Source organism: Palaemon carinicauda, chromosome 22, assembly GCF_036898095.1.
Source record: "Palaemon carinicauda isolate YSFRI2023 chromosome 22, ASM3689809v2, whole genome shotgun sequence".
Lineage (NCBI taxonomy): Eukaryota > Metazoa > Arthropoda > Malacostraca > Decapoda > Palaemonidae > Palaemon > Palaemon carinicauda.
In genome coordinates, this window is record NC_090746.1 from 76398131 (window position 1) to 76410519 (window position 12389).

The window sequence follows — 12389 nt, forward strand, 5'->3', positions numbered from 1 at the left end:
AGCATATCGGTCAGTTCAAGACTCTTATAGAGAATTCACATTTTTCTTACGTCAGTGATATTTCAAGCGTGGTGCTTAATACAATAGCATTGAAAGGATACAAATTGCTGGTGTAAATCCTTTTCTTTCAACGTGATATTTTGGGCATATGTTAAATCTGCCTATTCATTATATGAAAACGTCATATAACTACAAGCGGTCATAGCCCCCAAGCATAGTTTGGCCACCGGCATAGCCAGTTGAGAAAGAGCCACATGAATACACGTGTTGCAGTGTATACTTACAGAACAATGTACTCTAAATTTTCAATAGCATTATTATCATCCTAGAAGAAATTACTACTGAATCTGGCAATGTCCCATTCTTTTGTAAAAGGAGCCAGTATAGTATTTGACGATCTACGATTGTGGTGTGCTTCGTTTAGTCTCCAAATGAACGAGAGGCTCCAAGTTGGAAATTACAAATGACACAAGTTTTATATTTATCCCGATTACAAAATATTGTTTACCAGTGTACACGTGCCGTCGTTAATTACCTCCAAATATTTAGATAGCTACGCACATACGCGCATACCCGTGTGCACACACAGAGATTCAACCTTTCTCCTCTCCCTTTCTTATCTACAACCCGCTGGTTCAGCAAATTGTGGGAAAGTATGGCTTCCGGGGGTGGGGTGGGGGGATTACCTCTCAGGGTATCCCCTTTCACCAGGGAATGACTATTCCACTCACCCTCAGAAATAGCAGGTATAATTATAGTCTATTCAGAACACGAATTCTGATCATGGTGAAGTTGGAATGCAAGTATACCTCTATCCATTTTGAATGCCAAAACAGCCTTCGAGCATGTTATAGTAATGAGCCGTCAACCTGATACTTAACGGTCAAATTGGCAGAGCCGCACTCTTGGAAGTTTCAGAATCTACCACACTTCCATCGAACCGATTTCATGTTACGAACCCACTAAACTAAAATAAACTTCAACTTTTCAAAGAATGAATGATTTGAAGTTTTCTGGCATCCTGACATTCAACTGTTTAAAATATCCCGCTGATGGTCATCGTTATGAAATACACCAATATCTACATTTGTTTCAGCAATAATCCAATAGAGAGACCGTCCCGTTTCAATACAATGTAAAAAAAAAAAAATGTCTCGTTGACTAGGTTGACAAGTTCCTTAGGTTAGAGAATAAATGAGAAGAGAAGATAAGGATAAACGAATGTTGAACATTATACAAATATGATTGAATAGATCACCTGATGGAAAAGAGGAAGATCAATTGAGACATTAGTACAAGTTTTTTAACAAAAATGGTTGAAGGTTTTTAGGGAAGCACACACACAACCCCACACACATAGATACGGTAAGATATACAGTATATATGTTGTATATGTGCATCATGTGCATGTAGACATAAGCAAACACATTATATATATATATATATATATATATATATATATAAGCCGTCAGTAGTCCACCGAAGAGTAAAGGCCTCATTATGTCCATCCACTCGCAGTATATATATATATATATATATACTGCGAGTGGATGGACATAATGAGGCCTTTGCTCTTCGGTGGACTACTGATGTCTTATATATATATATATATATATATGTGTGTGTGTGTGTGTGTGTGTGTGTATGTGTATGTGTTAAATCGTTTGTGAAAGACAATAAATCAGTTTTTTTTTTTCTTTTTACTTAGGATTTATAGCTATCGGTGATAACCCATAAATAACTTGTCAAAATGTGATTTACCAAATATTTGGAAAAATAAATTCAATGGGAATCATATGTGATAAAAAAACAGATGTGTATTTAAAATTGAATGGCATTTTAAATTAACTTTGACTCCATGGCACAAAATTCTTGTATTGAGATTCAGTGATTTCAATCGGTATCAAAACGTATCCAAAATGATAAACTGAGTATTAATTCACAATTTACATTATCACCCGTATCTGTTATAATTGTAAAATCGGAAAGCCCTTTTCCATTAAAGTTAATCCGTTAAGAGAGTACTTAAGGCTCAAGCGTCACCTAGCCCTTCCCTGACCCTCCCAGACCCCATCCGGCCGTGAGGAGGGTAGGAGGCACCGTGACGTGGCTCCTAGGGAATACTCATTTAATGTATAATTTTGTTGTTTTAGTAACAAACGAAGAACAGAAAACAAGAGATAATGCTGATCCGAAGATGGTCTAGTAAGAAAGAATGAAATGGGAAACTACAGTGGGATTTCAAAGTAGTTACGGATCAACATAAATGTTAACTTTTAATAGAATGGGAGCGAATGGCACCAAATGTGTAATTGAAAGCGCATTGCTTCCATCGCTGTTTTTTTTTACCGTTGTCATAGAAGGAAGTTGTGCAACATCAATGAAGTTAATGATACGTTTTCTAGCTACAGACAGAATCCCGAAAGATAAGTCTTAAAGGTAAGCAATTTGCAATGCAATAGTCGTTATGTGAAGCAAGTCGGTTTATCCATTCATACCCGAGAAACAAAACTTAGGTAGAGGCTTCATTACTTGAAATTAATCGATTATGTTTGTGTTCTAAGATATAATGGTGGTAAATACAACGATGCTAATAATGACAATCAGCAAAGGTGAGAATAATATTAATTGTCTAATGCTGATAAAACTTTAGGTTCAAAGCTTGAGATCGTAGGCCGAGTGTTAGGCTATTATTGATATATGGTAATATTTTATTTTGTCTTATTTTTTCGCTTGTTTATTAGGCCATTTTCCATGATGAACGAACTATTTCATAATGATAAAATTGCTTTTGTATATGAGTAGGCAAAAATTGCGTCTCGGGAAAGAAATGAGTTAGGCCTAGGCCTATTACTGCTCGGCTTGAGGGCGAACACAACCCTTTAAACATTTAATGGAAATAAAAAGAACCTGATCTTTTCAAGTCCTGAGTTTTATGAAATCCAAATGCAATGTATGCCAGTGCATGATATTATGCAGAAATAAAAGACTAATTTTCAATATATGACTGACTATTTCCCATCATGCAGTTTTCCCGCCAAGACGCATCATGTCTAAAAATGCATTCTGAATTGATTGATAACATGAAAAGGTTGTTTATTGGACGTTTTGAATTATGTATATTCATGATACTTTGACCGTAATTCTACCTAAATTATTTTTTAATTCTAGTATGAAGGTATAAATAACAAAAGCTTCGCTTCTTATTGCTTTGTAGTACGCAATGCGTCAATCAATTCACCTCCCATAACAGGTAGTGTCGCCATTATAAGGAGCAATGTGTGTTTGTGTATGGTGGTGGTGGGGGTGGGGGTGGGGGGGTGGGGTGTTGCTGTCAGTGAACGTCATGTGGAGTACTGTAGGTGTTACTTAAGGGTCTTAAAAGCGTTCTTTCAGCCCTTGGCTACACTCGATTTAATTATTTCTCTATCTTCCTTTCTTTCATCTTGTTGTCTAATCCCTAACTTTTACTTCTTCAAGCAGCTGGGAGATTTTCTCTAGTGGAACATAGGCACTGAATGACCCGAGGACCTAATAAAATGGCTTCACTAATTATAGATAATTAGGCCTATATGAGCAAATAGGCCTAATTATCTATAATTAGTGAACCCATTTTATTAGATTTCATTTCTGCCAGTAAAACCCACAGATATATACAGAAAGTATTCGTGGTTCATTGATAAACTCTTCTGATGAACTTATGGGCAAATTTGTTTACACCGTTGGCATAAGAGATGTTTTAACTATAAAGCAATTCAAAGAAATCGGTCGAGTAAAATAAATTAAAGATATAAGATTTTATGTGTTTTCCACATTTGACTTTTGTGGGTTTGTTTTTAGTAATTGCGGAAATAACTATAGAATAAAAGTCAAGTCCTCGGACAGAAAACGATCATGAATACGACGATGTATTCATATTTTGAAGAAAGTGACATCAAAAGAGACAGGGAACGTTTGTGAGAATATTTTAAAAGTAACAGTAACTTATTTATCATTCTTTGTGTTGGCTGGGATGTGATGAAGGTGTTTGTGGTGGGACATCTGATCATGCCTTAATTTCATTATTAGTGAAGACTGAGCAGCTTGTCCCTGATATATCATATTCTTGTAAAATTTATATGAAATCCCAAGCAGACTGGAATGGGATTTTACATGATCTTTTGTGCTTGAATTGGTCACAATTATATTATAGTGTAGATCCTGTTGTCCCTTTGAATGAGAATCTAGTCAACATAATTGATAGGCGTATCCCTTCTCGTGTGCTAGGGTACCGAGTGAAGGACAAACCGTGGTTCAATGATGATTGTAGACGTGCTTTTTTAGGAGAAGCAGGAGGCCTATCAACTTTGGAAGGGTAACAGATCAGATCTGACCTGGAACAACTATACTCAGCTTCGAGCTTTTGCTCAGAGAGTTTATGCCTCAACTGAAAAGGAGTACAATTAAACATAAAAGAAACACTTTCTGGTACAACTCAGGAACATAAATGGTGGTCTACCCTTAAATCTGCACTCTTTGGTGTAGATGCAACAGTTCCTCCTTCACTTAAACCAGATGGCTCAGTCACTCACTGTCCAAAGGAAAAGGCAACCCTTTTGGCTGATGTTTTTGACAGTAAACAGAGTAATGAAAAACTTGAACTTCCTCATTCCTGTTTTCCTGAGGCTAAACTAACTAGTTTAGCTTTTCGATCTCGTGAGATTAAAGCTCGTTGTTGAACCTTGATGCTTATGGAGGTGTAGACCCAAATGGTATTTTTCCTTTGTTTTTATAAAGACAGCAGATTTCTTAGCTCCAAAGTTATCTGTTATTTTGCGCAAGTTAGCAAGAAGAGGAGCTTTTAGTGCTTGTTGGAGAATTGGTAATGTTACTCCTCTATGTAAATGTGTTTGTGGTAGCTCAAGTCCCACTGATTACCGCCCCAATTTCCATAACTCCCATATTATCTAAAGTTTTTTAATGTCTTCTGGCAAAACGTCTTAATAGGTTTGCTGAAGGTAATCATATACTCCCTAGTTTGCAATTTGGTTTTCGTAAAGGCCTTGGAACATGTGATGCTCTTCTTACAATCTCCAATGCTGTACAGAAATCCCTTAATTGTGGTCAGGAAGTTCGTATGATTGGCCTTGATTTTAGTGCTGCCTTTGACCGTGTTAATCATGAGGCCCTCGTTTTCAAACTGGAACAGTTGTGAGTGGGTGGGTCGTTTCTTAGCATTATTATTGATTTTTTAAGTAATAGATCTCAAAGAGTTTTTGTTGATGGGCACCATAGTGAGTAGAGGAATGTGATATCCGGTGTTCCAGAGGGTAGTGTTCTTGGCCCATTACTTTTCATACTATATACACATGACTTGTGGTTTGGCCTAGAAAACAAGCTTGTTGCATATGCAGATGATGCTACTCTTTTTGCATCAATTCCATCCCCTGAATGTAGATCTGCGGTTGGTGATTCCCTAAATAGAGATTTAGCTAAAATAGTGCATGGTGCAAATTATGGGGTATGAAGATGAATCCTAAGAAAATTCAAAGTATGATTGTAAGTAGGTCAAGGACGGTGGCTCCTCAACATCCAGATCTCAGTATTGATAATGTTTCTTTTAATTTGTATGACTCTTTTAAAATTTTAGGTGTGATTCTCGACAGCAAATATACTTTTGAGAAACACATTAGGTCTGTGTCTTCTTCAATTGCACACAAAAAATGGGTTATTGAGAAAGTCCTTTTAAGATTTTCGGTGATCAATCTATTTTGAAGAAGTGTTTTAATTCTTTCATTCTACCTTGTTTTGAGTATCGTTCTCCTGTCTGGTGTTCAGCTGCTGATTCTCATCTTAATTTGTTGGACAGAAACTTACGGTCTATTAAATTTCTTATTCCTGATCTCGATATTAATCTTTGGCACCGTCGTTCAATGAGTTCATTATTCATGTTGCCTAAGAATTTTCATAACTCTGACCATCCTTTACATTCAGATCTCCCTGGAAAATTCTCTCCTGTTCGTAATACTAGGCAGGCAGTTAATTCTAATAGCCAGGCCCTTCCCTCATCATGAGGCTCAATACTACACAGTATTCTAGAAATTTTACCCCAGCTGTTACCAAGTTGTTGAATGATCTTCCTAATCGGGTAGTTGAATCAGTAGAACTTCAAAAGTTCAAAGTAGGAGCAAATGTTTTTTGTTGACCAGACTGACATGAGTCTTTTTTTTTGTTTATATATGGCATATCTGTTTTTGACATTGATAATAGATTATATAGGACATATCTTTTTTGACGCTGTTATTGTTTTTAGAATGATATATTGTTAATCTATTCTTATTTATTTATTTCCTTATTTCCTTTCCTCACTGGACTATTTTTCCCTGTTGGAGCCCTTGGGCTTATAGCATCTTGCTTTTCCAACTAGGGTTATAGCTTGGCTAGTAATAATAATAATAATAATAATAATAATAATATTGAATTTTTCACCACAAACATGAAACTTACGTACATATATATATATATATATATATATATATATATATACACAATGTGTATTGGATTAATAAATATTATATTTTGTTTTGACTTATGATACATGTTCTAAACCTAACACGATTGTTTAAGTAGATTTTATTTTACGCAAACAAATAAAAAAAATGACCTTTAATTTTTCAGTTTTGTGTTACAAAGCATCTTTAACGCCTAACCGTGAACTTTTTTATCCCAATTTTATTTCATTTTTTTATACATTGTTACTGACATATTTCGTAACAATTTTTTTTTTTTTGGGGGGGGGCAGAAGTAATTTAATTTTATTTGAACAAGCTTTATAGTGATAAAGACGAGCCATACAGACATATCATCATAATAGTTGTCGACATCATTTATATTAAACTTTTACTCCTGTGCACCGAATAGGCAAAGCGTTCTCAGGAGTCTAAATTTCCCGCCTATACAGCTCTCTCTCTCTCTCTCTCTCTCTCTCTCTCTCTCTCTCTCTCTCTCTCTCGCGTATAACAATTAAATTGCAATCATTCTGGCTAGAAAATGCTACATGGTCAGGGTTATGCATTATTTTTTGTAACAGTCTGCCAGACGTAGGAGTGGGATGACGATCTCGGGGACTGTTGTAGACCACGCCGCCTTCAGTGGTTTGTCCCTCTCTCTATTACTCCTTTGCATCTACAGCCGTGCGGATAATATTCGTACCCAGTTTTAATAAACAAGAAAAAAAAAGTAGATATATATGATTGTTTTTAGTTATTTTATTGAACATGAATTCTGTAGAAACATTATCGGTACACTTCATATTTACTGAGGTTATTTTCTTAAGTTAATGAAATACTCGACACTGCTTATCTACCGTATCTAGAATGCCAGATAGTGCACACGGAAAGCCCCCTTGGATAAATTGAATACAGAGTTGGGATCGTTGTGTTAACCAATTTTATAACAAAGACAAATGTCTACTTTTACCCGGGACTCATGCACCCCCTCGAAATTACTCAAGCCTCCGTATGGGGGTTGGGTTGCCCTCAGGTTGAGAACCACTGCGACCAAAGGCCCTGCAGATCGTCGGCTAGGCCTAGTGTGTTTGCTTTCCATAACCGGCCAGGTAGATCACATCTCTCTCAATCACCAGGTAATGGTAATGTTGCCATAACGTAAATATCATGGCATGACAATTATTGTGTATAATCAACAGACGGCGGCTGTGTTAATGTATTAAATAGTTACGTCTTATGTATTGAACTTTCTCAATATATCATCATATTACGGAGTATTTTATATATTAACTAAACCATTGTAAAATTAGTTCCACGTTAAAGACTGCGACTGTTGCCTAACAGGTGAGCTAGGTAAAGGAGTAAAGCCTGCCTGACAGTTGCGCGCATTTTTGCCACGCACTGGGTTTTTTCCCGCACTGTTCACGACCAGTTCACGACACGTTCACGCATAGTTCACGACAAGTTCATGCCACGTTCACGCCATAGCACGAATTGGCACGCCTAGTTCACGACAAGTTCACGACACGTTCACTAATCTTTCCGCATCATTCCGCATCGTTCACGCATCGTTCACGCCAGTTCACGAATTGGCCACTCCATATAAAAACGGGGCTTCTCCAACCCGAGGACATTCTTGGATTGGCTTCGGAAGAGACAACAATGCTTTCTGTCAGAGACACCATTGCATTGAGGAGAAGAAACGTATCTTTTTCGTTTGTATTTTTTGTTGCCCTTTAATTTTGTTTCAATAAGAAAGCATTTGATTTACACATAAATAGCACACATAAAATATGTACAAGTATTAAGAAAGCATTTTATTTTAACATTAAAAGCAGCAAACATGAAAAGTTTTTAGGCTGTTTATTTTAAGGTAATAGAGAAAAAAGTATGTTGAAATAAGAAATCATTTTATTTTTACATTAAAACAGCAAACAGAAAAAAATTGTTTTGCTCTTCATTTTAAGGTAATAAAGAAGAATAAGTAAGTTGATGAAATAAAACACCATTTTATTTTTACATTCAGACAGCAAACTTAAAAATTTCTTGGGTTTATTTTCAGTTCATTTTTATTTAAAACAAAAGTTTTGGCTCTTGATTGGTAATAGAGGAAAATAAGTGTGTGCATGAAATAAGACATAATTTTATTTATACATTCAAACAGCAGATATAAACAATTATTAGGTTTATATTTTTCTTTCCTTTTCATTAATTTTTTCATTTCCTTTTTGTCTCTTCATTATAAAGTTATAGAAATAGTTTTAAATAAGATATCATTTTTTTCACATTAAAACAGCAAATATAAAAATTTATTAGGTTTATTTTTCTATCATTTTCATTATTTTTTTCGTTTCCTTTTTGTTTCTCTTCATTATAAAGTTATAGAAATAGTTTGAAATAAGATATAATTTTTTCACATTAAAACAGCAAATATAAAAATTTATTAGGTTTATTTTTTTTTCTTTTTCATTAATTTTTTCGTTTCCTTTTTGTTTCTCTTCATTATAAAGTTATAGAAATAGTTTGAAATAAGATATCATTTTTTTTCACATTAAAACAGCAAATATAAAAATTTATTAGGTTTATTTTATTTTCCTTTTCATTAATATTTTCGTTTCCTTTTTGTTTCTCTTCATTATAAAGTTATAGAAATAGTTTGAAATAAGATGTCATTTTATTTTGCATTAAAACAGCAAATATAAAAATTTATTAGGTTTATTTTTTCTTTCTTTTTCATTAATTTTTTCGTTTCCTTATTGTTTCTCTTCATTATAAATTTCACGCCAGTTCCCGCATCGTTCACTCCAGTTCACACCAGTTCCCGCATCGTTCACGACTATTTTTGGCGTGCCAATGCGTGTCACAAACTTTAAACATTTCAAAGTTCTGGGCACGCATGGCACGCATGCCACGCATTGTTCCCGCACTGTTCACGACAATTTCACGACTCGTTCACGCGAGTTCGCGCATCAATGCGTGCCAGTGCGTGCTACGAATGCGTGCAAGTGTCAGGTACCCTTAAGATTATCCGAGTGACATGGCGTTTGCTTAGGTAATTCATAGACATCGAACATAATTATATTCAAATAATTGCTATAAAATCTTTGATATAATACACACACACACACACACGCACACACACACATATATATATATATATATATATATATGTATATATATATATATATATATATATGTGTGTGTGTGTGTGTATATGTGTGTGTCTGTGTATTCTAAATATATATAGGCTACATATATGTGTCATATATATATGTATATATATAAACAAACACACACGCACACACACACACACACACACATATATATATATATATATATATGTGTGTGTGTGTGTGTGTGTGTTTGCGTGTGTGCATGTGTTTGTGTTTGTGTATTTCCTACCGTTATCACTACCTTAAGGAATCTATTTATATATATATATATATATATATATATATATTATATATATATATGTGTGTGTGTGTGGTGTGTGTGTGCACGCGTGTGTGTGGGCGTTTGGTGTGTGTGTATTTCCTACCGTTATCACTATTTTAAGGAGTTTATATATATATATATATATATATATATGTTTGTTGTTTGTTGTTTGTTGTTTCCCATCGTTATCCTACATTAAATAGTCTGTTGCCAGATACGCCTCTTCCAACCTTCTATCAAAGGCATTTTCTTCCACCTAACCGCTTCTCTCCATGTATGTGTGTGTGTTTGTGTATGTGAATTTCCTACCGTTGTCACCTCTTTAAGGAGTTTATATATATATATATATATATATATATATACATATGTATATATATATATATATATGTGTGTGTGTGTGTGTGTGTGTCTGTGTTTCTCGCTGTGATCCTACATTAAGGAGTCTTGCCAGATACGCCCTTTCCAATGCCTTCTATTAAAGGTATTTTCTTCCACCTAACCTCTTCTCTCCATATCATCCTTTGCCTTAGCTTGACATTTAATACTTCCCCTATTCATACATATACTTATATATATATATATATATATATATATATATATATATATACATATATATATAAAGATCCTCTTCTGGGTGAGGATATCTTAACGGGGTGAAAGGATTTATGTATCGCTATGACCAGTAAAGTTGTACTAGATAGGGCCACACATACTAGGTTAGTTTGCTGTGAGCGATAAGAAAAAATATCCCATCACCAATCCGCACTGGCCAGCGTGGTAATGGAAACTAGCCAATTCCCAGACATGAATTGACATGTTTGAAGCCTTGGTCCTCCTGCTAGCTAGAAATAGCAGCATTTTTTGTGGTTTAATATATATATATATATATATATATATACAAATTTATATATATATATATATATATATATATATACAAATTTATATATATACAAATATATAAATTTATATATATATATATATATATATATTTATATATATATAAATATATATATATATATATATATATATGATAATAATAAATTATTCGTACTTGCAACCACATATATATCTGAACGTATAGATCTTCCACATCATTATCAGCCGTTTGTAGTCCATTGTAGGACAAAGACCTCAGCCAGATTCTTACACACACGTCTACTTATTGTTTTTATATGCCAGTGTATACCCACAATTCATACCTTAGCTCGTCAATTCATCGTTTTCTCTTCCTTCCACTACTTCCTTTGCAATTTCTATGGATCCTTCCTGTAAACCTATTATTTGTCATTCTCATTATGTGTTCTGTCTATGGCCACTCTTTTTTACATGTTGTTATTATATCCTTATTTTATTTTGCTTGAGTGTCCCTGTTGCTCCTTTTCTGTCCCTCAATGTTATTCCCATCATTATTATTTCCATAGCTCTTTGAGTTGTAACTAGCTTATGTGCTAAGGCTTTTGTAAGATTCCAAGTTTTTGATGCATAAGATAATACTGGTAAGACCATTTGTGAAAATACTTTTCTTTTTAGATAAAGTGGCGTTATGTCACTTCGTTAACCAAAACATCTCTATCCCATGATTATCCTTCTTATAATTTCCGTCTCTTCTCTTGGGAAAACACCTACTGCTTGTCCTAAGTACGTATATTCAGTAACAATCTTTAGAGGTTCGTCCCCAATCCTTATTTGTTGTCTTAGTTTTACTCATATTAATTTTCAGTCCTCGGTTTTCCCATTCAAATCTTGTATCATCTTTTGCAATTCGTCCCATGATTCACTAAATAGAGCTATATCATCTGCAAATCTTAAATTGTTAAGGTATTCCCCATTTAGGAGAGATGGTGTCACCTGTCAAACTTTTCTCAACGGAATTTGCTCTCTATCTTTATATATATATATATATATATATATATATATATATATGTATAATGCTTGTATATGTAATATGTGAGATCAGAGAAATTGAAAATGAAGGAGGAAGATGTAATAATTCACTTCTTTATTTTGATTATCTTTACGTTACATCGTTTATAGTGAGGAAAGGTAAAAATTAAATGAACTATTTGCTGAATCTTTGACAGGTCATCTATCTGGAGGTTAAATAACCTTAAAATTTAGGCAATTTATAGCCGCGTAAGAACATACGCATGTATGACTTATGCTGTTTTATCAAATTATGTGACACCGTATTTTAATTGGAAAAAAGCTTTTATGCCCGAATATAACCTATCTCATTTTAAAGAATTAGCTTTGGTTATTCGTTTGCTGATTATAAGATTTCTTTTAGTCAGATTGAATTCAACAATGTATCTCTATGTATCAGATAATTCCTGCAATGATACTTCATCCTTGTGATGAGATATCGGATCGAGGCAAGCTGCTTCCTTTCTGGTTTAGGAAATGCTCATGAGAAATCGTCTCTCGCATCCAGTATGAGAATGGCAATCAAGCTGAGGCTTTCGGCTC